Source organism: Equus quagga, chromosome 20 (assembly GCF_021613505.1).
Source record: "Equus quagga isolate Etosha38 chromosome 20, UCLA_HA_Equagga_1.0, whole genome shotgun sequence".
Taxonomy (NCBI): Eukaryota; Metazoa; Chordata; class Mammalia; order Perissodactyla; family Equidae; genus Equus; species Equus quagga.
Window position 1 is genome coordinate 11,133,653 of NC_060286.1, and position 25,265 is coordinate 11,158,917.

Below are 25,265 nucleotides of genomic sequence, written 5' to 3' on the forward strand. Positions count from 1 at the left end.
TACTCTCAAATTTATTGACTTTTTAAAAAGGGAGATATTAATATAACCTTATTGGTATGCAATAATTATAATAATATTAGTGAAAATTGAGGAGTGTGAGTTTTTTTTAAAAGACCCAAATATATTTTTGATGGTATTTCATTTATATAGTTGCCTCTTATTCTGAAAATCTGATAAACTTTGTTCAGTTGTCATGGTTTTTATGTAGATCTGAAAGAGTGATTTTAACAGCTAAGTAAATTGTATTTTAGAATCATATATTCTTCTCAGCAGTACTAATTAGTAATATTTTATGCATTGAATGTCAGTGTAACCAGGGAGAGCCGAAAATTTTATTTTCTTTTTTGACCTTTTAAATCTATTCCATTCCTTCTGAAACCATTGAGCGGTTTTCAACATTAATGTTGTATTTAGGAATAGAGAAATTCACAATGAGAAAATATTTTCGGGTTTCTAAAATTTCCTTCTATTTGAAAAAAATAAGTTTGACTATTTACTGAGGGAAAATAATGTTTTAAGATAAATATCAGTATTTAGTTAGTTGTATTTTAAGAACATTTGTTTTACTTGTACTGAATTAAGTGGAGCTGTGCTGGTAATAGTGACAGTCAATTTCTTATTTCTTATTCGAGAGGTTAGAGGAAGCTTTCTGACAAAGTCAGTCTGTTACTCATGGCAGTTTTTCTCAAACTTTTGTTCTTAAGACCCATTTTACATTCTTAAATGTTATTGAGGGAGACTACAAGAAACTTTTGTTTCTTTGGATAATATTGGTATTTACAACATTAGAAATTTAAACTGAGAAATTCAGCATAATTATTAATTTACTTAAAAATAACCTATCACATATTATGTAAATAACATTTGTAATAATAATAAATAATTTCCAAAACAAAAAAATTTAATGAAAAGAGTGTCATTGTTTTACATTTATGCAAATCCCTTTAATGTCTGGCTGAATAGATGATGTCTGGATTTTTATATCTGCTTCTGCATTCACTATATTGTTGTATGTTGTTTTGATTAAAGTATATGAAGAAAATATGGCCTCACATACATATATAGTTGGAAAAGGGAGAAGTAATTTTAGCTTTTTAGATGATTGTGGATATCATTTTTTTGATACTTCATCAAAACTTGACAAATGGTGGTTTTCTAAACTGTGAAACCTGAAACTATATCAATGAGCATTTTAACTTTTTACTTTATTACGTTAAAATCCATGGCTATGTTGTATACTTTGACTGGATGTTTAACTCATGCATGATTTTGTAACGTTAGGCTTGGGTCATTTGGAAAATACTGGTTCACTGACTTATGCATCTTCCAAATGTTGACATGTTTCATTGTACAATATCAAAAAATCACTTGTTAATAGCACCAGTGATCCCATTAGAAAGGGAAGATGTTAAGCTCACGGTGAAGAATACATGTTTTCTCAACTTCTACTTTTTACTTAAAAGTTTGAATTTTATTGTTGGCAACTGTCACTTTAAGTGATATACTTACTTTGTTCATTTTCAGGAAAATATCTGACAAATACCCAAGTCTGAACAACTCTAGTTCTTTTAAGTGAAAACAATGTTTTGTGGAAAGTGGCTCTTTCAGCTAGCAACTCAAACAGTCCCACAAGTGGTTTTCCCTAAGACAATCATTATGCATAGAAATGCATTATGCATAGTTTCATTTCAATACACAGACTGTTAAAAAGATGTATACTCAAGGGTTGAGATTTTAAAAAATAAAAATGATTTTTACTCCTTACCAACAATATTCTTAAGTTAAACTGGCTTCCTATAACCATTCCCCCCCCCCCCCCCCAATTGTGTGTCAGTGAAGCATGTTACTGTGACTACTAATATAGTTTGGTGCCAGTGTCTTGATTCATTGTAAGGCACCAGAAGTTTTATTTACCTTTATTTTTGTACTGTGCGTGCAAATGTCAACTCTGAAAAAGGCAAATACCATCTCAATATTATGAAAATAGTTTTGGCCTTGTGGATCCCTGATCCATTTGTGTGATCTGTGGACCATACTTTCATATGCAGTAGGCCAGTTTGTGGATATTGGAGGATGGTTACTTCTGATAATTTTTTTCCCCAAATTTTCCTGTTCAACTTCTTGTCCTGAGCTAAATTTCACAGGTTTAAGCTACTGTGCGTTTTTATGGAATCAAGGTAATAGAAGGTTCTTGATAAGAACCAATCTTGAAGATTGATTATTTAGCAGTTCTGAAGGCCTAGAAGAGTGAAAAAGAAATAATTTTGCTTTGAATTTGAGTGGTTCTTTAGATCAAGGTTTAGAAAAAGCAAGAAAAAATTTGTGTCAGTGGAGGCTGGTACAAGAGCTTCAAAATAAGACTGTCCTTTTACCTTTAAATTATGTTCTCAGAGTTGTTAGATCTTGGAGTTTTGGCACTGGAGGAAGAGAAGTTGAGGAGTTTCAAACCTTTAGCAGATCCACACTAAAACTAGAACAATTCCACGTTTTTTCTGTGTCGAGGTTCTATTTAAGATTTTAGTAGGAAAAAGGATTCTGCTGCTAAAATATGTTTAGAAAGTTCATGTTTACCTTTAGGACTTATTTCTAAATAGCTTGGTTCATTTTCTCATGCAGATTATCATTACTGGTTGTTATTTGTATATGGGTTCATCTGTTTAACACATGTGTGGCAGGCACTGGCTGGATCTGGGAATGAGTAAGATAGAAGGCAGAAATCGACAGACATGGTTCCAGTCCCTAGCCTTGTATAGTACACAATTTTGGACCTTACAGTCTGACAGAATCTTCTCTGTTCTTTAGCTGGTCCTGGGTTAGGTTCCCTGCATCTGTTTTCCGACGTCAAAATTATTACCCTAGTAACCTTTAGCATTTCTTTAAGTTTTTTTTTTTTTTGTGAGGAAGATTAGCCCTGAGCTAACATCTGTGTATGTTATGAAATGCAGGACAATCTCTTGAAGTAACCAAAGGACATTAATCTATCTGTAAACTTTATTCATTTAATCTACCTATATGTTTTAAATATTATTTATTTTATTTGTCTATGAATTTAAATTTCATTGATTGAGTAAATAATATAGCAAAAGAAAAAAAATTTTTCTCCAGTCTAGGATCAAATTCAGGATCATAAGTTGCTTTTAGTTCTCACTCTCTTTCGTTTTCTTTAATTTGAAAAAGTTTCTGTCTGTCTCTGTTTTTTGAAGAGTGTAGGCCAGTTATTTTGTAGAAAGTCCTTCAGTTTGGGTTTGTCTTATGTTTTGTCTTAGTAGAATCAAGTTATGCGTTTTTCGCAGGGCTACCCAGTAGTGATGCTGTGTCCTTCTCAGGGTGTCATATTTGCAGACTCATGATGTTAATTGTCTCTGCTAGTGATGTTAACTTTGATTACCTGCCAATTTTCTTCACTATAAAGGTACTATTTTTTCCTTTGTAATTAATAAGTATATTGTGAGGAAATACTTGAGACTGTAAATATCCTGTTTCTCATCAGACTTTCCATTAACTAGTTTTGCATCCCTTTGAGGAGTTCTGATTGAATCAGTACTAATATGGTGGTTGCCAAATAGTCCATTTCTCTTTAATTAGTTGACATTCTAACATGTGTGTACACATGGATTCTTATTTTACTTAGTGCTATCAGATTACTATATTTATTTTGATTTCTCAGATTATCTCAGATCTGGTTCCTTCAGGCTGACTCCTGTGTTCTTAAGACATACTTTCATCATTCTTTGAGCATTTCCTTAGTTTCTGGCATAAGATGTTCTGGGTCTGTCTTGTACTACCGCAGCTCCTGAGGTGGAATCAGCCATTTTTCCAGGAAGTCTCAGTTCCTTTTCTTGGGGAATAGTATTTTGATGAAAGGTCTGGGTGATAGTTGTTGTGCTCACTGTATTGGGGTGTGATTGCTTCCAGGCCCTCTCTCAGTTGATAAAGTTAGGAAATACACACACTGACACATTCATATCTGTATGTATTTCTATGTATGTGTATCTATAACTGAGTTCAAGTTGATACTTCCAATCCAGCACCACAGGATTCATTCTAATCTTCGTTTTTCAGTATTTCTAATTCCCTTTGCTGACAGTGAGAGTCCTGGCTCTGATTATTTACAACACATTTAACTTATTTAATCAATTCTAGAATGCATAGAAGCTAGTCTCAAAATTGATAAATCCATACCACTGGCAAAAACTAACTAGTGTTCTTTTTGTTTTCAGCTTGAAAGTGTGTAGACAAAATACCATGTTCAGAAGTTATTAGTTCTCCCCAGTGGCCCTACCCCCACTTTCAGGGTGGATATGCTATTTATTTGGAATACTTTTAGGTCTAGTTCCTTCTGTTTACATACTACTTTAGGGGTTAGCCCTCTTCTATCCTTGTTTATTTTATTTACTTTTTGAGTATGTGAAACATTAATATGGCTCAGAACTATAGGAGTTCGTTAACAGGAGTCAGAACTATATAGAGAGGTATGCTCAAAAGTGTCATTTCCCCATCTCTTCTGCTCCATTTTCATACACCCCCTGATAGGCTGAAAAATGGCGCAGAAAAGACGTGCAGGTACTCATCTCTGGAACCTGTGAATGTTACCTTATATGAAAACAGGATCTTTGCAGATGTGGTTAAGTTAAATTGAGGCTCTTGAGATGGAGAGATCCTGGGTGGGCCCTAAATGCAATCACAAATTGATAAGAGGAAAGGAGAGGGAGACTTGACGTAGAAGAGGAGAAGGCGGTGTGACCCTGGAGGCAGAGATTAGCGTGATGCAGCCACAAGCCAAGGAATGTTGGCAGCCACCAGAAGCTGGAAGAGACAAGAAACGGAGTCCTTCTTAGAGACTCCTAAGGAAGTGAGGCCCTATTGACGCCTTAATTTCAGCTCAGTGAAACTGATTTTAGACTTCTGGCCTTTAAAACTGCGAGCGAGTAAATTTCTGTTTTTTTAAGTCCCCACGTTTGTAGTAATTTGTTACAGTAGCCACAGGAACCTAATACACACCCCTTCTTGGTAACCAATCTTATTATTTTCTTGTTTAAATCTATTTATTCTGATCCATTGTCTTATTTTCCTTTCTTACTCAAAAGTTTGCATCCAATAAATAGTCTTTGTCCTTTTTTGTTTTTCTTTTAATATATCCTGGCAGTCACTGATCTTCCTTATCTTCCTATAGCTGCATAGTACTTGATTGTGTGGATATAGTAGTTTATTCAACCATGCTCCAATTTAGGATTTTTTGCATTTAGGATTTCCCTTAATTTGCAATTAAAAGCAATGTTGCAATGAATAACTGTGCATCTATGTTTGTATCCTATGGGTTTTTTTTTTTTCAGGGTAAATTTCTAGAAGGGAAATTACTAATTCAAAAGGTAAATAGTGTATAAGTTTTGTTAGAGATTGCCGAATTCCCCTCCATTAGCATTATACCAATTTACATTCTTGCCAGTAATTTATGAGAGTGCCTGTTTTCCCACAGTCTTGCCAGCAGAATATTATATTTAAAATTTTGGGGGATAAGTGATAAGTGATATGTCAACATACTGAGTGAGGTTGAAAGTCTTTCATATATTTAAGGGCTATTTTTATGTATTTTATTTTTTGTAAATTATCTATTAAAAATTTTACAAATTATCATTGGTCTCATTTTCTCTCAGTTTTTAAGAATTCTTTCTCACACAGCTAGAGGACCTACAACTAGAATATACAATGATGTGCTGGGGGGCGGAGGGCTTCGGGAAGAAGAAGAAGGAGGGAAAAAAAAAGATTGCAACAGATACTAGCTTAGGTGCCAATCTTTAACAAAAAGCTTTCCCCACAAGAGAGAGTGGATCTTTATCTGTAATATATGTTGTAAATATTTTCTCCCAATTTTTCATTTGTCTTTTGATTTTGCTTATGTTATCTTTTAAAAAAATAGTACTTAAGTTTTTAGAGAAGTTTTAATTCTATAGAAAAATTGATCAGAAAGTACAGACTTGCCACATTACACCTCCCCACCCCTCACTTCCCTTTATTATTTACATCTTGCATTAGAGTTGCACATTTGTTATAAGTGATAAACCAATATTGATACCTTATTAGAAATAAAATCCATAGTTTATGTTAGAGTTCATTCTGTTTTCTATTTTATGAATTTTGACAAATATGTAATGACGTGTTTACCATTACTGTATCGGACAAAATAGTTTCACTGTTTCAAGCATGTTTTCTGACCACAGTGGTATGAAACTAGAAATTAGTTATGAGAAGAAAACTGGAAAATTCAGATATGTGCAGATTAAACACATGCTACCGAACAACCAGTGGGTCAAAGAAGAAATAAAAAGAGAAATAAAATATTGCCTTGAGACAGATGAAAATGGAAATACAGAATAATAAAACTTATGGGATGCAGCAAAAGCAATTCTAAGAGGAAAGTTCATAGCAGTAAATGCCTACATTAAGAAAAAAAAAGAGGTGAGATAAACATCTTAACTTTAACTTCAAGGAACTAGGAAAAGAACAAGCTAAGCCCAAAGTTAGTGGAAAAAAGGAAATACCAAAGATCAGAGCAGAAAAACATGAGATAGAGACTAAAAAGAGAATTGAAAAGATCAATGAAACTAAGAGTTGGTTTTCTGAAAAGATAAACAAAATAGACTAAACCTTTAGATAAACTCACCAAGAAACACAAGAGAGGACACAGATAAAATCAGGAATGAAAGAGGAGACATTACAACTGATATCACACAAATACAAAGGATCATAAGAGACTACTATGAACATTATACACTAACAAATTGGACAACCTACAAGAAATGGAAATTCCCAGAAACATACAACCTACTAAGACTCAATTATGAAGAAATAGAAAGTCTGTACAGACTGATTACTAGTAAGGAGATTGAAGCAGTAATCAAATACCTCCCCAGCAAATAAAACTTCAGGACCAGATGGCTTCACTGGTGAATTCTACCAAATATTTAAAGAAGAATTAATATCAGTTCTTCTCAAACTCTTCCAAAAACTAGAAGAGGAGGGAACGCTCCCAAACTCATTTTACAAGACTAGCATTACCTTGATACCAAAACCAGACAAGGACACTACAAGAAAAGAAACCTACAAGCCAATATTCCTGATGAACATAGACGCAAAACTCCTCAACAGTATGTTAGCAAACTGAATTCAACATACAGATCTTCCTTGACTTATGATGGAGTTATGTTCTGATAAACCCATCATTAAGTTGGAAATACTCTAAGTCAAAAATGCATTTTATATGCCTAACCTATGGAACATCAGAGTTTAGCCTAGCTTACCTTAAACGTGCTTAGAGCACTTACATTAGCCTACAATTGGGCAAAATCATCTAACACAAAGCCTATTTTATATTAAAGTGTTGAATATCATGTAATTTATTGAATACTGTACTGAAAGTGAAAAGAGGTTGGTTGTATTGGTACAGAATGGTTGTAAGTGTAATGGTTGTTCACCCTTGGCTGACTGGGAGCTGTGGCTTGCTGTCACTGCCCAGCATCACAAGAAAGTATTGTATTCCATATCGCTAGCCTGGGAAAAGATCAAAATTCAAAATTTGAAGTACAGTTTCTACTCAATGTGTATTGCTTTCGCATCATCATAAAGTTGGAAAACCATAAGTCAAACCATTGTAAGTTGGGGACCATCTGTACATTAAAAGAATCATAAACTATGATCAAGTGGGGTGCAAGGATGGTTTAACATAAGCAAATCAATAAATGTGATATACCAAATGAATAGAATAAAAGATAAAAATATCTCAATAGATGCAGAAAAAGCACTTGACAAAATACAACATTCTTTTGTGATAAAAACTTTCAACAAATTGGGTATAGAAGGAACATACCTGAGCCTATGGAATGGGAGAAAATATGTGTAAGTCGTATATCTGATAAGGGATTTTTATTTATTTATGTTTTTCCCCCCTGCTTTTTCTCCCCCAATCCCCCCAGTACATAGCTGTATATTTTTAGTTGTGGGTCCTCCTAGTTGTGGCATGTGGGACGCCGCCTCAACGTGGCCTGATGAGCGGTGCCATGTCCACGCCCAGGATCCGAACCAGTGAAACCCTGGGCCACCAAAGGCAGCGCGTGCGAATTTAACCACTCGGCCATGGGACTGGCCCCCTGATAAGGGGTTAATGTCCAAAATATATGAAGAACTCATCCAACTCAACAGCAAAAAAACATTTTTTAATCTGATTACAAAATGGGTAAAGGAACTCAATAGGCCTTTTTTCCGTAGAAGACATGCAAATATCCAACAGGTACATGAAAAGATGCTTGACATCACTAATCATCAGGGAAATACAAATCAAAACCTTGGTGAGATATCACCTCACACTTGTTAGAATGGCTATTATGAACAAGTGTTGGCAGGGCTGTGGATAAAAGGGAACCGTTGTTAGGACTGTGAATTAGGAAAGCCACTATGGAAAACAGTACAGAGGTTCCTCAAAAACTTAAAAATAGAACCTGTTGTATGATCCCGCAATCCTACTTCTGTGTATTTATCTAGAGGAAATGAAAATAGGATCTTGAAGAGATATCTGTACTCCCATATTCATTGCAGCATTATTCACAATAGCCAAGATATGGAAACAACCTAAGTATCTGTCAATGGATGACAGATGTCAATGGATGAAGATGTGGTACATATACACAATGGAATATTATTCAGCTATGAGAAAGAAGGCCGTCCTGTCGTTTGTGGCAACATAGATGGACCTTGAGGGCATTATGCTAAGTGAAGTAAATCAGACGGAGAAAGATAAATACTGTATGATATGACTTATATGTGGAATCTAAGAAAGCTGAACTCATAGAAACAGTAGAATGGTAGTTATCAAGAGCTGAGGGCTGGCAGAAATGAGATGTTGGTCAAAGGGTACAGACTTCTAGTTATAAGATGAATAAATTCTGGGGATCTCAAAAAAAAAGGAGAAAGTTTCTGTCAATCTATCCTTAGGTTCACTGACTCTTTCCTGTATCTTTCCAATCTGTTCTTCTTGTTCTAGATACTCTTTTAAAGAGTTCTAGAATTTCCATTTTTTTATGTGAGCATGTTTCCGTTTATTCATTGAGCATAGTTATAATAGCTCTTTTAAAATCATTTCCTAACACCAACATCTGATTCTACAAGGATGGTATTAATTGCTTTTTTGTTTGGTTTCATTTTCTTGGCCTTTGTATGTCAAATAATTTTGGATTGTAGTCTTTATGTTATGGATTCTGTTATATTCCTCCATAAAAGGGCTGATGTGTTGGTGTTAGCAGGCAGTTAATTTGGTTGTACTTATACTTCAAACTTTATATCTTAGGAGGCAGTTCAGTTGTCAGTTTTTTCAGTCATTAGCTGGTATCTTTCCTGCACGTATGCACTTCATTGGTCAGTCAGTTGGTCTGCCAAAGATTTGGGCAGAGTTTCACGTAGGATTTATGACTTCCCCTATCTGACCCTCTTCATTCTGGAATTTCCTCCTTATTTTCCAGCGTTGCTGATTGCTTTGAAACCTTCCTCCAGAAAAATAAAATAAATAAAATAATTTATAAATGTTTTAAATTCTTTTTTGCTTTTTATAAATAAGAAAGAATTTTCCTCTGGAAAGTAAAAACTGCAAATAAAAACTGTGATTCTGGGGGCCGGCCCCAAGGCTGAGTGGTTAAGTTCGTGTGCTCTGCTTTGGTGGCCCTGGGTTTCGCTGGTTCAGATCATGGACACAGACCTAGTACCGCTCAGAGAGCCATGCTGAGGTGGCATTGATCCCTGAGAGATAGGAAACAGATTAGATGAGACCTGTGATTGCTCTAGCCTGGAGAGAATTTCTAGGCATGAAGCCAGGGCAGTAGAACCCAGGAGAAGCCAAGAGATCTCCCTGAATTGAGGAGACGGAGGTGGGAAGCTGAGGAGGTACCTGATACCCTGTGAATTAGGAGGTTTTCCATTTGGCTGACCATCTGTTACAGATATTAAGTTGAGGATCAGGTTGTTCCTTCAAGGTTTGTTTTTAAGATCTGTTGCGATCATTGTAGTCTTTATTCTAAGACTAATTTAGCACTACTGAGGTCTCTGCTTCTTGCTTGGAGTATACTAGGTCTCTACTCTGGTTGGATGGAACTCATATGTCTTCCACTCTGTATGAACCTTGGATTGTTCAGTTTTTAGCTCCCTGGCAGTTCTTTTTTCACCTGGCCTCATGAACTTTCACCCTTACTATGTGCAGGTTAGTGTTAAGTCAAAGACTCAGTGGACCCCTATGTAGATGTCTGGAGTCTTTTTCTGCCCAAATTCCTCCTCTGGTAGATTATTCCAGTAATTCCTGCCACCTCTACTTTTCTTTTTCTTTTCTTTTTTTTGTGGAGGAAGACTGGTCCTGAGCTAACATCTGTTGCCATTCTTCCTCTTTTTGCTTGAGGAAGACTGTCCCTGAGCTAACATCTGTGCCAGTCTTCCTCTGTTTTGTATGTGGGTCGCCACCACAGCATGGCTTGATGAGTGGTGTGTAGGTCAGCACCCAGGATTTGAACCCATGAACCTGGGGCTGCTAAAGTGGAGCCCACAAATTTAACCTCTATGCCACCTCACCTATGCCTTTCTGAACCCCAGTCTTTGTCTTTTCAAGTTAGCAAGACTGCTCTACTCTGCTTTGAATCTCCCTGCCTGCAGCAGTGTCTAGAATGTCTTGGCACAAAGTCAAAGTGCTTATAGGGCTTATCTAGCTTGTTTCCTTCTCTCAAGGAATGCAAATCTATACTAATTGTTGCCCAATGTCTGGAAACTGTTGTGTCATGTATTTTGTCTAGTTTTGTAGTTGTTTACTGTCTGAGGATAAATCTGGTACTGGTTACTTTGTAATAGCTAGAGGCATAAATCCCATACTGCTGCATTGTTCTGGGAGGTTGGTAAAGACTTGGGTGGAGGAAGGAATCACAGTGAACCTCGGCTGATTTTATAGTTAATGGCCATTTAGAAATTTGTATGTTTGAGGGTCCTGGGAGTAGGTGACTTGGCAGTGGTTTGCCTTTTTCAGCTAGAACTATCAGATGAGATAATATAAATAGTAAAGCATTACCTAAGTGTGCTTATTATTTTTGGTTTATAGTAATTTATTGAATGTTTTTATAGGCTGTTTTGGCTTAGAATAGATTTTTGATTCTTGGAATTTAAAATGATAATCGTTGGATTGCCTTTGTGGTGAAGGAGTTGGAGTTGGTGATGATGCTTCTATATTATTTCTAATCACCAAAAATTGGTTTCAGTAGGCTTTAATCTCATTGGAGAAGGACTGCTTCTCACAATTTATAATAAGGTCGGTCTGAGAATAATCTCACTTTGTAACAATAGTAAAGTAACTGGTAGAAAGACATATTTCCATAGAATGTATTGTGTCTCTACATTATTCTTGGGTTTTTGTACTCAGTGACTTGCACATACATACTCAGTGAAGATTTGATGTGTGAATCTTTGTTAAGACCATTGCACTTGTTGGTCAATCATACTGATTACTTTCTATATGTCAAACATGGTACTAGATGATGGAGAGGCAACAATAAAAGAAGTAGGAGATGGGATCCCTAATCAGAAGACTACATGAAATGGCACATATATAAGGCAGCAAAATATTCTAGCAAAGATTGATGGAGTACAGATTGATTATATCAGCCCTCAGGCAGGTGTGGAGGGGCTGGATCTTGAGAAAGTTGAGGGATGTGCATTGATTGACAAAGAGGATAAGGGAGAATAAGTCTGTTCTAAAAAGAAGGAGTGGTGTGTTGCAGGGTGACAGCTGAGAATGACAAAATTGTTCTGTGGAAAGCAAGCAAACTAAATGGAAATTTATGTAGAAGATAGAAATTAGGTTGTAGAACTAGTTGGGGTATGCAGGATGTGGAAGATTTTGAGTGTTAGTCTGAAAAGAAAGACATTTCTGATTGCCCTACATGTTAAAAAGTAGACAAAATTAAAGAATTTCCTGTTTACAAAGCAAGTTTTATAGGTGCTGACTTATTTTAAGATGATCTGTGAAGCAAATTAAGACACTGAGTGTCACTGTGTTTGACCATAATTTGCAAAATGAAAACCCATTCCTTATTGGGATTTGAAAAGCACTGCTTGCAGAATAAGTGAATATACAAAAGTTTTACGTGTTGGGGCCGGCCCCGTGGCCAAGTAGTTAAGTTCGCGTGCTCTGCTTCGTTGGCCCAGGGTTTCGCCAGTTCGAATCCTGGTCGCGGACATGGCACCACTCATCAGGCCATGCTGAGGCGGCATCCCACGTGCCACAACTGGAAGGACCCACAACTAAGAATACACAACTATGTACCAGGGGGCTTTGGGGAGAAAAAGGAAAAATAAAATCTTTCAAAAAAAAAGTTTTACATGTTATTATTGGCTATATAGGGGGAAAAAGGGATTTTTTAAAAAAGTATCTTAATGCTGACTGAAATTCGAGTGGGCTGAATTTCATGTATTTTTCTTTTGTTCCAGGTTGCTGCTTTTGCTAAGAGAGCACCCATGACTCTGATGGTATTTTCATTCAAAATAAAGTACTCGATTGCCTTTATTGATTAACTGAACCAATTCAGGTTAGTACATTTTGTAGACATGATTTCTGTGTTCAAATTATATGCTAATATTTTGAGAAATGGATAATTTTTTGTTTATGTATTTAATTATTTTTTGGTGAGGAAGATTTGCCCTGAGCTAACATCTGTTGCCAGTCTTCCTCTGTTTTGCTTGAGGAAGATTAGTCCTGAGCCAACATCTGTGCCAGTCATTCTCTATTTTGTCTTGGGATGCCTCCACAGCATGGCAGATGAGTGGAGTAGGTCTGTGCCCAGTATCAGAACCTGCGAATCTCAGGCTGCCGAAGTGGAGCTGCCGAAGTGGAGTGCGTGGAACTTTAACCACTCAGCCATGGGGCCAGTCCTGATAATTTTGTGTTTAAAGCTGCATATGTATGTACCAGTGAAGTAGAAAAGGCAAGTCAGTCTAAACTGTATTGAATTTTGTATTAGTTAACATTTTCTGACTACCTACTATGTACAATCTGCAATGCATAAAATGAAAAATATTTTACTTCCTATTTATTAGTTTTGTACTTTAAAGTAAGGGACTGGATGAAACAACTTGTGGCTGAATACAGTACATTGTACTTTTGGCATCATTGTGTGGCATATTTGGTGCTGAAAAGAACTCAGATTTTTTTGACGTTTTTAGTAGCTGACATTTAAAGATTTTATTCTTGTCCAGATCTCAGTCATACATTAAAATTTTTGTTTATTTGTTTTTATTGTTCAATCTATGAGTTTTGACAAATGTGTATTCATCACCATAATCTTGTAAATTCACTCATCTTACCTCTTTTAGTCAACCTTTCTGTCAATCTCAACCCCTAGCAACCACTAATCTATTTTTTGTCTCTATAGTTTGCCTTTTCCAATGTGTCATTTAAATGGATTAATTTGGTATGTAGCTTTTAAAATCTGGCTTCTTTCACCTAGCATAATGCGTTTGGATTCATCCTTGTTATGTGTGCCAGTACTTCATTCTTCTTTATTGCTGAGTAATATTCTACTATATAGATATACCAAGGTCATTTTATTCATTCACCAGCTGATGGACATTTGGGGAGTTTCTAGTTTTTGGTGATTATTGCAGTCAGACTTTGTTTTTTCTTTTTTCATTGTGATAAAATACATGCAAAATGTATCATCTTAACTATCTTACTGTCTTGACTTTAAGTGTACAGTTCAGTGGTATTAAATATATTCACATTGTTTGCAGCCATCACCACTATCCATCCCCATAACTCTTTTCATCTTGTAAAACTGAAACTCTATACCTATTAAACAATAACTCTCCAGTCTCTGCTTGCCCCAGCCCCTGGCAACCACTATTATTCTTTCTGTCTTTCTGATTTTGACTACTCTGAGTACTTCATATGAGTGGAATCTTACAGCTTTTTTTTGTGTTTGGCTTATTTCACTTAGCATAATGCCCTCAAGGTTCATCCATGTTAAAACATATTGCAGAATTTCCTTCCTTTTTAAGGCTGAATAGTATCCCATTGTAAGTATATACCACATTTTGCTTATCCACTTGATGGATGCTTGGGTTGCTTCCATGTTTTAGCTATTGTGGATAATGCTGCTGTGAACATGGGTGGACAAATATCTCTTCAAGATTCTGCTTTCACTTCTTTTGGGTGTATCCTCAGAAATGGAATTGCTGGATCATATGGTAATTCTACTTTTAATTTTTTGAGGAACCCCCAATGTTGTTTTCCACAGCCGCTGTACCATTTTACACTTCTACAAGCAGCATACAGGGTTCCAGTTTCTTCACATCCTTGCCAACACTTATTTTCTATTTTTTGATAGTAGCCATCTTAATGGGTGTGAGGTGGTATCTCATTGTAGTTTTGATTTGCATTTCCCTAATGATTGTAGATGTTGAGCATCTGTTCATGTGCTTGGTAGCCATTTGTATATTGTTTTTGGAGAAATGTCTACTCAGGTCCTTTGTCCAATTTTGAATCAGGCTGTTTGTTTTTTTATTGTTGAGTTTTAGGAGTTCTCTACATATTCTGGGTATTAATCCCTTATCAGATATATGATTTGTAAGTATTTTCTCCCAATCTGTGGATTGCCTTTTTATTCTGTAGATAGTATCTTTTTAAAAATTTTTAAAATTTTTTTATTTTTATTTTTATTTATTTATTTTTTAAAGATTTTATTTTTTCCTTTTTCTCCCCAAAGCCCCCCGGTATATAGTTGTATATTCTTTGTTGTGGATCCTTCTAGTTGTGGCATGTGGGACACTGCCTCAGCGTGGTTTGGTGAGCAGTGCCGTGTTCGCGCCCAGGATTCGAACCAACAAAACACTGGGCCACCTGCAGCGGAGCACGTGAACTTAACCACTCGGCCAGGGGCCAGCCCCTGTAGATAGTATCTTTTGATGTACAAAATTTTTAAATTTTCTTGAAGCCCTGTTTGCCTATTTTTTCTTTTCTTTATCTGTGCCTTTGGTGTCATATCCAAGAAATCATTGCTAAATTCAATGTCATGAAGTATTTGTCCCATGTTTTTTTCTAAGAGTTTTATTATTTTAGGTCCTTGATCCATTTTGAGTTAATTTTTGTATATGATCTTAGGTGAGAGTCCAACTTCATTCTTTGGAATGTGGATATCCCGTTTTCCCAGCACTCTTTGTTGAAAAGACTGTCCTTTTTTCCCTATTGAATGGTCTTGACACCCTTGTCAAAAATCATTTGACCTTATTTATGTGAGGGTATATTTCTCACATTCTCTCCATTCTTCTCTTCCTTTGGTCTGTATGTCTGTCTTTATGCAAACGTAATCAACTGTTTTGATTATTGTAGCTTTGTAGTAAGTTTTGAAATCATGAAATGTGAGTCCTCCAGTTCTTTTGTTCTTTTTCCAGGATTGTTTTGGCTATTTGGAGTCTCTTGAGATTCCATATGAATTTTAGGATGGGTTTTTCTATATCTGCAAAAATGTCATTGGGATTTTGATAGGCATTGCATTGAATCTGTAGATTGCTTTGGATAGTATTGACATTTTAACAATAGTAAGTCTTCCAGTCTGTGAACATGGGATGTGTTTCACTTATTTATGTCTTCTTTAATTTCTTTCGGCAGTGTTTTGTGGTTTTCATTGTACAAGTCTTTCACCTCCTTGGTTAAATTAATTCCTGAGTATTTTATTCTTTTTGATGTTCTTGTAAATAGAATTGTTTTTATAATTTCCTTTTCAGATTATTCATTATTTGTGTAGAGAAATGCAACTGATTTTTGTGTGTTGATGTTGTATCCTGTTACTTTGCTGAATTTATTTATTAGTTCTAGCAGCTTTTTTGTGGAGGCTTTAGGGTTTTCTATATAAAAGCTCATGTTATCTGCAGAGATAATTTACTTCTTCCTTTCCAGTCTGGGTGCCTTTTATTTCTTTTTCTTGCCTAGTTGCTCTGGTTAGAGCTTTCAGTCCTGTGTTGAGTAGAACTGGTGAAAGTGGGTCTCCTTGCCTTGTTCCTGATCTTAAAGGAAAAGCTTTCAGTCTTTCATCATTGACTATGTTTGCTGTGAGTTTTTCATATATGGCTTTTATTACATTAAGGTAGTGTCCTTCTGTTCCTACTTTGTTGAGTGTTTTTATCATGAAAGGATGTTGAATTTTGTCAGATGCTTTTTCTGTATCAATTGAGATGATCATGTCCTTCATTTTGTCGATATGGCATATTACGTTAATTTTCCTATGTTGAACCATCCTTGCATGCTAGGAATAAATCCTACTTGGTCATGATGTATAATCCTTTTAATGTGCAGTCATACATTTTTAATATAAAAATACAATTCTATATTCTTTATTGTTATTTTATGTTGTTGTTGTTGTTAAAGAGACCACAGTGATTTAACTATTGCCTTTTTGGGCTGGGGTTGTATTTCTTTTTAAAAATGCCATTAAAAAATAACCAGAAAAAATTTAACAGGTCTTGTGGGTAGGGGAGAACAGACCTATACTTTATGATCATTTTTGAGTATAGGAGAAGTGGTGCAAAATTATTAGAAAGGGGATATGTTGGAACTTACGGTTTTTCCTGATTATAGAAAAATCAGGTAGCTTTCTTGAGAATAGTGTTAAATCAGAAATGTACTGGTAAGTTTGTATAGTTAACCCTTATACAGGTAGCTCTAAAAGTTACCTGTTTGGAAAAGTCAAGTAAATTACAAGAATTCTCCTATCTTAAAAATGTACTTAAATTTAAAGAGGGCAAAAGTTGGGCATGAAAAGTCAATTTAAACTTTCTTGAATGAATATTTGGGATAAAATTGATGGAAACTTTCTGTTCTCCTCCTTAGGGGAAATTATTAATATAAAAATTAGCTATTTAGTGATCTCAAAAAGGCTATTTGAATATTTACAGTGAATCTTTGGTTCATTCTTTGCTACAGAAATAAAAAGATCTTCGGGAAAATATTATGCTATGACTCAGAATCTTGGTTTAGATTCTAGCTCCTAAGTCTGGACACTAAGAGTCACTGCAACTTTGAACTGTTCTCTTGTTTCTGAATATTTTTAGATAAATTATGTAACGTTCATAACATCCCTGTGGATAAGTGGTATCCTATATTGTGTTCTCAGGGAACATTACTGAAATGTAAAAACATTTTAGGCAGAGTGAGAGCGTTTTAGAGATGTTTGTGAGAAAATAATTTGTTCACTGGGCAAATGCAACACAGAGTCAAAGATGATGCTATGCCCAGAAGTCATGATTTCTTCAGGGTTTGAGCTGTCCCTTTCATGAGTGTCATGTTAATTATATAAGTTGTCTGGGATAAGCTTTTAATACAACATCAAAGATATCATAACCAAAAGCCAAATATTTGGAAAAGGATGAATAACTAGCATGTGGGAATACAGATTCCATTTGCTGAGGATCATGGTATAAATATTTAAGGCAACTCTCATGTATTTCCTAAAATTTATTAGGATTTTGTGTACATACATACTTTTGATTTTCAGAAAAAGATGATTGAGTTTCTTGATGGCAATAATCATTTTAGATTTTGGTGTTTTCTGAAGGAAATATTCCTACAGCAAGTATTACTACTTGCCGAAAGAATGACTTAGTCTCACCCATCATTGGGCTACTTGGAGTTCATTAGTTATCTATGCAGTCCTTGTATCTGTAGATTCTCCAAGATTGGCATGGCAAGAAGTAGAAAGTGAGTTTTCTGAAAGCATGAGAAAATGGAATATATCAGAACTTTAAAAGCTGGTACTGCTCATAGAATTTTTACATGACATGGACCTTGAGGAACATTTAGTCCAATGCCTATAGTTGTTTTGTAAATAGGAAAATGGAGACCCAGAGAGGTGAGGTGAAATGCTTTTAGTCACACAGCCAGCTGGAGACATGTAGTATAGCACTCATTTTGCTCATCACCCTGCCTCTCTTCATCCTGGGAACATGACTTGACCTAGGGTTGGGATAAAGTTAAATTGCTCAGTTAAGAATTGTTTACAAAACTCACTTTTAATTTCTTTTTCAATTGATTTTAAGTTAAAACAGGTCACAATTGAAATGGTAAGAGATACAGTCTTAATTTTCACACAGATGCAAAAAATATGCTGATGTTGAATTTATGTATAGCTAGAAAGATGTAACATAATTTTTTAACGACCTCAGAACATTTTTATGTAGCCTCGTTTAAAATGTCTAAAATTTAAATAAGACTCTTATTTTCTTAAATACTTTATATAAATATGGACTTTGGACTTCTGGTTTAAAATCTAAGTACGCTAAAATGATGGGTTAAATGCTGCTCTGGAGGATTTCATTTAATAAACATATTTACAGATGTAGTTGGTGAAGTTCAGAACTACCAAACAGTTTCCTTTCTTGCATGAACACTACTAGGCTTGGAAAATTAGCAGAAAAACTTTTTCGAGATACTATTATAGAAATGGAACATTTTAAAATAAAAATAAGAGTCAAACATATAAGTATTTACTTTTGGATATTTGATATGTAGGCATATTAAGGGATTGTGACTCAACTGAAGTGGTTTTAAGTTATACAGAAAGTACACCTCTTTGCTCTAATTTTTCCCTCCGAAACATCTTCTACTGATTGTATTGTACTAAACTTCATCCTGATCCCCTAAAAATCTCTTTAGCCCTTTAGGACAAAGGAGTCATCTTTTGAGAGAGAATTCTCCAGGAGTCCCTTGTGTTTTTGCACATCTTCTGAGCAGAAGCAGTGACAGCTTTTGTTGGGGGCTATCTTTTCAAGGAAAGTTGTACAGCAAACTGTTTAGAAAGATAGAAATAGTGTTTCTATGAGGACAGAGGACATATTTTCTTGCTGTTCAGGATAATCAAAGTAATCCTTTTTGGGAAAAGGTAGGGTACATTTGCTTGCAACTCCTTTAAAAGATTGGGGTTTTATAAACTCAGCTTTCTTCTCCAGTAATGCAACCCATTGTGTGTGTGGGTATCAACTGGCTCTCCTCTTGTTGTCTTTGAGGAATTAGAGTTTGGGGAATCCATCCAAATGATGATACTCTAGGTACTGCTATTGTTTTGAGTAGTAAACTCTTCTTTGCCTCTGGCCCAGGAGTGTCATATCTTCCACCAGGATTATCTGATGTTGGCTCACCAAATATCACTAACACAACCTATTGATAAGACAAAGCTGAGTTTATTACTTACTGCAGTAAAGGAGAGAACACCACCTTGAGAAAGCTTTGGTTATGTCTTAGAGAGGCTAGGTCAATGTCAAAATTTTAGAATTTGAAGTTTGGTTTAATTTGAGTCTTACAGTGGTGGTGGTGAGTCTTGATTATGATTGGGTAAGTATCATGATATAGAATTGGTGGAAACTGCAAGGCTGTTTAGAATTGTGGAATTGGGGGAAACTGCAAGGCAAGGATTTTGAAAACTGTTGATGACTCCTATTGAAGAGTTGATGGGTCTTTCCTGAAGCTTCTGTAATGAACAATCAAAGTTATCTCCCTGCAGGAGTCTCCTGGAATAGTAGAAGTATGCTGCTGAAGACATTGGATTAGTAAAGTCATGTTAATGTATATGGCAAGATGTATGTGTAGGTGTCTTAGTTTCTTAGGGCTGCTATAACAAATTACCACACACTTAGTGGCTTAAAACTATAGGTTCTAGGGAAGAATCCTTTCCTCTTTCTTCCAGCTTCTGGTGTTTACAGGCAGTCCTTGGTGTTTCTTCTTTTGTGGCAGCATAACTGTAGCCTGTACCTCTGTCTTCACATGGTGGTGTTCCCCTGTATCTGTGTCCTTATTTCCTTCTTCTTATAAAGACACCTGTCATTGGATTAGGGCCCACCCTTATCCAGTATGACCTCATGTTGCCTTAATTACATCTGCAAACACCCTATTTACAAATAAAGTCACATTCACATGTTCCAGTGGTTATGAATTTTCGAGGAACACTATTTAACCCAGTACAAGGAGTAGGTAGTTGCAGTCCTCAGTGTCCAAGCTGTGTGTGGCTACATGGTTTTGGTTCTCAATATCCATGAAACTGTCATAGGCTGATTGCTTAGCTTGCATGTAGGATAAAATCTCAGGCTCTTCAGAGTTCTTGACAACAGTATAATCTAGTGGAAAGAATACCAGTGTGGAAATCAAGGTGCCCTGGTTCTAGTTTCTGCCCTGCTGTTAACTAGCTTGAAAAAGTTACTATCTTCTCCAGCTGTTGGTTTCTCAATGGTTAAAATGGGAGGCCTGGAAGAAGAGAAGAGGAATGGACCAAGTGATCTCTCATGGTCTTTCTAGCTCTCAGATTCTAAAGTTCTGTAGTTGTTGAGTGTCTGCTACATACCATATTGATAGTAATTTTGTTGGAGTGACAAAACAGAAAAAGGAAATGGAGGATGCTTTAAGTACTGATCTGGTAGTTCTTACTTGTGAATGTAGCCTTATTTATGTTTTGTTTACTTGGGTGAAGATCATTAATGAAGATACTGATATCGAACCTGAAGTGAGTTTGCTCACCCGTTGCACAGCAAGCCAATCTCTGACACCGGGTGTAGTGGAAGAAAGTAGGAATTTTATTATTGCACAGTGTTGAGCAAGGAGAGAGGGCAGCTAACGCTAAAATCCCAAACTCCCTGAAAAGGTAAAAGGAAGGGTTTTTATTTGGGGTTTTAGGTAGGGGAGGGAGAGCATATGGCCTTGCTGGTCGGAGCTTTCCCACCAGCCTGTCTTTGGCCTTGAGACTACTTGCAGAGAGGAGGGAGCCCGTGACCTAGCTAGTCAGCAGCTTTCCCACCAGCCTGTATCTCTTTGTGGGGCAGAGATAGTGAATCCAGGTGCTTATCCTTGGCGGTATCTGCCTCCATGGAGGATAGTGGATTCTGGAGCCAGGAAGCCAGGGAGTGAGCAGGGAATGAGTGTTTTGGTTTTAACCCCATATATATGCTGGGTTTAATGGAGGGAAACTGATATCAGGATTGATATCAATATTAGGTAAACATGGAGTTAGCTCTGATCTCTCTTATATTTTGTTTTTCATTTGAATAGTGTATTTGGAAGGGAGACATTCTTTAGGTCAGTTAATTCACTTAAAGTTAGAAAAATGTGTTGTTGCTGCACTCTCTCAGCTGAATTCAGAAAGTGAAATAACCTTTTCTGAAGTAAGCATGAGATTGTAGCTCCGCCTTCATTGCCCACATTTCTCTGTCATTACATTCCTGTGGTCCAGGGATCTTAGAAAAATTCTTACCAGAGAATGATAGTAGTCCCGTGAGGTGGAGCAGGGTGCTGGAGTTCTAGATGAAGTGATTCTTCCTCCACTGAATATTTCGTAGGTTTTGAATAGGTCCCCGCAGTATTGTGTTTGAATTCTTTCTTTGAATAATGTTGAAAATACATAATAATTACTTCATAGAGATATTGTGGGCACTCAAAAGGAAATTCTGTAGTAATGCTAAAACCACCTGTGGTTCTGTATGTGCTTGTTCTTTTCTAGCTACGAATTAACAGTGTCTATATATTCGTGATAAGTATAAATACAGATTGAACCAATATCTGTGGATTTGGATGGAAGTGACTTAAGTGGAAGAAAATAGGGATTTTTGATTCACAACACTTGAATTTAAGGATCTGCCAGCATGCAGCTCTTTAATTTCAGACAAATTTTACCAAGCATCAGTGCTTTCATAGTGGGTGTTTGAGCAATTCAGAGACTATCACTAGATGTTGTAACAATGGTGATTTTTTTCATTTTTTAAATTTTGGAAGGCCTATTAGAATATAAAATTTGTAGTAACACTGTAGCAATACCTGAAATAAAGTATATTAAGATGGACAGAATATAGAAACTAACTTAAGTAGATGCTATAATTATGATAATAAAAAAGACATACCTCTGGATCATATTTTCAATTCACATTTCCATCCTTCAATGAAAAGAGTAGGAAAATGTATTACTTTTTTTTTTAATATACTGTCTACATCAGTAAGAATAATTTGACCTTTAAAAGTCAGTATTTTTTGACTTGTGGGCTGTTTTGATGATTCCTGGGAAGGCGTTTTTTTTTTGGTGGGGGATGGGCGTGGTGGTTGATCATTCAGGTTGGGATTAACCTTTGTTCCCTTGTAATTTTCCTTCCTCACTTTAGACTTTGAAGTTGGTCTACTGATATTACCAACGAGGGAAAGTTTCTCCAACTTATAAGAAATATTTTCCAGTTTCAGAGAATTATAAATTGGCAAAGAATAAAAAGAAGGGTATGGATGTGTTTGATTTCTTTACTTTTATGGTTTGGAGTTTTCACTTTCTTTGTACTGCTTATTTTTTGTTGGATTCATAGATGCTTGAGAAATTAGAGGAATCCTTGCCCTCCCCATCACCCCCCACTACTAATGCAGCCCCATAGGAAAAAAGACGAAAGAAAGAAAGAAAACCATGTTGAACACTTTTTTTTCTTGAACACCTATTCTGAATTAATGGATTACTGTGTAAGTTGTTTGGTTGGAGGTTTTTTTAAAAAACAGATTTTATTTCTTAGAGCAGTTTAACTTTCTAGAAAAATTGAGCACAAAGTACAGAGTTCTCCTGCATTCTGCATGCTTGCTATAACTGCTTATTACTTCTGGGAGGTTCCCCTCCCCCTCCCCCAATTCTTTTGGATTTTGTGGAGGGTTTTTTTTTGGTGAGGAATATTGGCCCTGAGCTAATATCCATTGCCAGTCTTCCTCTTTTTGCTTGAGGAAGATTGTCCCTGAGCTAACATCTGTGCCACTCTTCCTCTGTTTTGTATGTGGGACCCGCCAAAAGATAGCTTAATGAGCAGTGTATATGTTCCCACCCAGGATCTGAACCTGCGAACCCAGGCTGCCAAAGTGGAGCACGCAAACTTAACCATTACGCCACCTGGGCGGCCCTGGATTTTCTGTGTGGATGGTCATGCCATCTGTGATCAAAGACAGTTTTATTTTATTTTTTCCTAATTTGTATATCGCGTATATCTTTTTCTTTGTGTTTTGTTTTTTGGTGAGGAAGATTCTCTCTGAGCTAACATCTGTTGCCAGTCTTCCTCTTTTTTGCTTGAGGAAGATTAGCCCTGAGCTAACATCTGTGCCAGTCTTCCTCTTTTTTTTTTTTTTTTTTAAAGACTTTACTTTTCCTTTTTCTCTCCAAAGCTCCCCTGGTACATAGTTGTATATTTTCAGTTGTGGATCCTTCTAGTTGTGGGATGCCACCTCAGCATGGCTTGATGATTGGTGCCATGTCTGTGCCCAGGATCTGAACCAGCAAAACCCTGGGCTGCCTCGAACCCTGGGAGTGAACCCTGGGAGCACACGAACTTAACCACTCGGCTATGGGGCCGGCCCCCAGTCTTCCTCTTTTTTGTATATAGGTCACTGCCACAGTGTGGCTTGACAAGCAGTGTAGGTCCACACCTGGGTTCTGAACCCATGAACCTGGGCCACCGAATTGGAGTGTGATGGACTTAACCATTACGTCACAGGGCCAGCCCCATATCCTTTTCTTGTCTTATTGCATTAGCTAAGATGTCTAGTATGATACTGAATAGGAGTGGTGAAAGGAGAAATCTTTTCCTTGTTCCTAATCTTAAAGGGAAAGTATCTAGTTTCTTGCCATTAAGAATGATGTTTGCGGTGGGTTTTTTGTAGATTTTCTTTATCAGCTTGAGGAAGTTCCCTTCTATATCTATTTTGCTGAGAGTTTTTTATCATGAATGGGTGTTGGATTTTATCAAATTCTTTTTCTGCATCTGTTAACATCACATTACTTTTCTTGTTTAGCCTGTTGATGTGATGGATTATAGTAATTGATTTTCAAACGTTGAACCTGACCTGTATACCTAGAATAAATCCCATTTGGTTGTGGTGTATAATTTGATTTCCTAATATTTTTTGAGGACTTTTGCATCTGTGTCCATGAGAGATGTTGGTCTGTAGTTTTCCTTTCTTATAATGCTCTTGTCTGGGTTTAGTATTAAGGTAATGCTGGACTCATAGAATGAGTTAGGAAGTTGTTCTCACTGCTTCTGTTTTCTGGAACAGATTGCAGAAAATTGGTATCATTTGTTTCTTAATTGTTTGGTAGAATTCCCTAGTGAAAATACCTGTGTGTGGAGCTTTCTGTTTTGAGAGATTACTTTTATTCAGTTTCTTTTATCAGTATAGGCGTATTCAGATGATCTGTTTCTCCTTGTCTGAATTTTGGTAGATTGTGTCTTTGAAGGAATTGGTCTGTTTCCTCTAAGTTATCAAATTTTGGGGCATAGAATTATTCATGATATTCCTTTGTTATCCTTTTAATGTCCATGAGATCGCTAGTGATGGCCCTTCTTTCATTTCTGATATTAGTAATTTGTTTTTTCTCTCCTTTTTTCTTGAGAAGCTTGGCTAGGGGTTTATTCATTTTATTGATCTTTTCAAAGAACTGCCTTTTAGTTTTATTGATTTTTCTCTATTTACCTATTTTCAATTTCACAGGTTTCTGCTCTGATTTTTATTATTTCTTTTCTTTTGCTTATTTTGGATTTAATTTGCTCTTTTTCTAATTTCCTAAGGCAGAAGCTTGGGTGATTGATTTTAGCTCTTCTATTTTAATATATGCATCCTAAGTGATCTAAATTTTTCTCTGAGAGAGCAAAGCAATACTGCATATGCTGCATCCTACAAATTTTGATGTTTTATTTAGTTTAAAATATTTTTTAATTTCTTAAAACTTTTTCTTTGACTCATGTTATGCGTGCTGTCAACTTCCAAATATTTGGGGATTTTGTAGCCTTCTTTCTCTTATTAATTTCTAGTTTAATTCCATCGTGGTCAGAGAGCATACTTTGTATGAGGTCTATTCTTTTAGATTTGTTCAGGTGTGTTTTCTAGCCCAGAATATAGTCTGTTTTGGTGAATGTTCCCTTTGTGCTTGAGAAGAATGTGTATTCTATTATTATTGGATGAAGTAGTCTATAGATGTCAGTTAGATCTAGTTGCTTGATGATGCTGTTCAGTTCAGTGATATTCTTTCTGATTTTCTGCCTGTTCTGTCAATTACAGATAGAGGCGTGTTGAAGTCTCTAAATATAATTGTGAATTCATGTCTTTCTCATTGCAGTTCTACTAGTTTTTACCTCATGTATTTTGATGCTTTGTTGTTAAGTCCATACTTAGAGGGATAGTTATGTCTTCTTGGATAATTGACCCTCTATCA

The 25,265-nt window shown here is 36.1% G+C and overlaps 1 protein-coding gene across 6 annotated transcripts in view; it reads left to right on the forward strand.

Moving 5' to 3' along the window:
- Nucleotides 1-25,265, forward strand: part of FUT8 (fucosyltransferase 8) — a 273,019-nt gene that overhangs the window by 25,953 nt on the left and 221,801 nt on the right. For 5 of the 6 annotated variants that reach the window (XM_046647852.1, XM_046647855.1, XM_046647851.1 and 2 more), the window contains exon 2: nt 12,505-12,602. The gene's annotated coding sequence lies outside the window, so the exon portion shown is untranslated. Of the gene's footprint in view, nt 1-12,504; nt 12,603-22,197; nt 22,307-25,265 lie in introns of all 6 variants that reach the window. The other variant, XM_046647853.1, reaches the window with a different exon arrangement.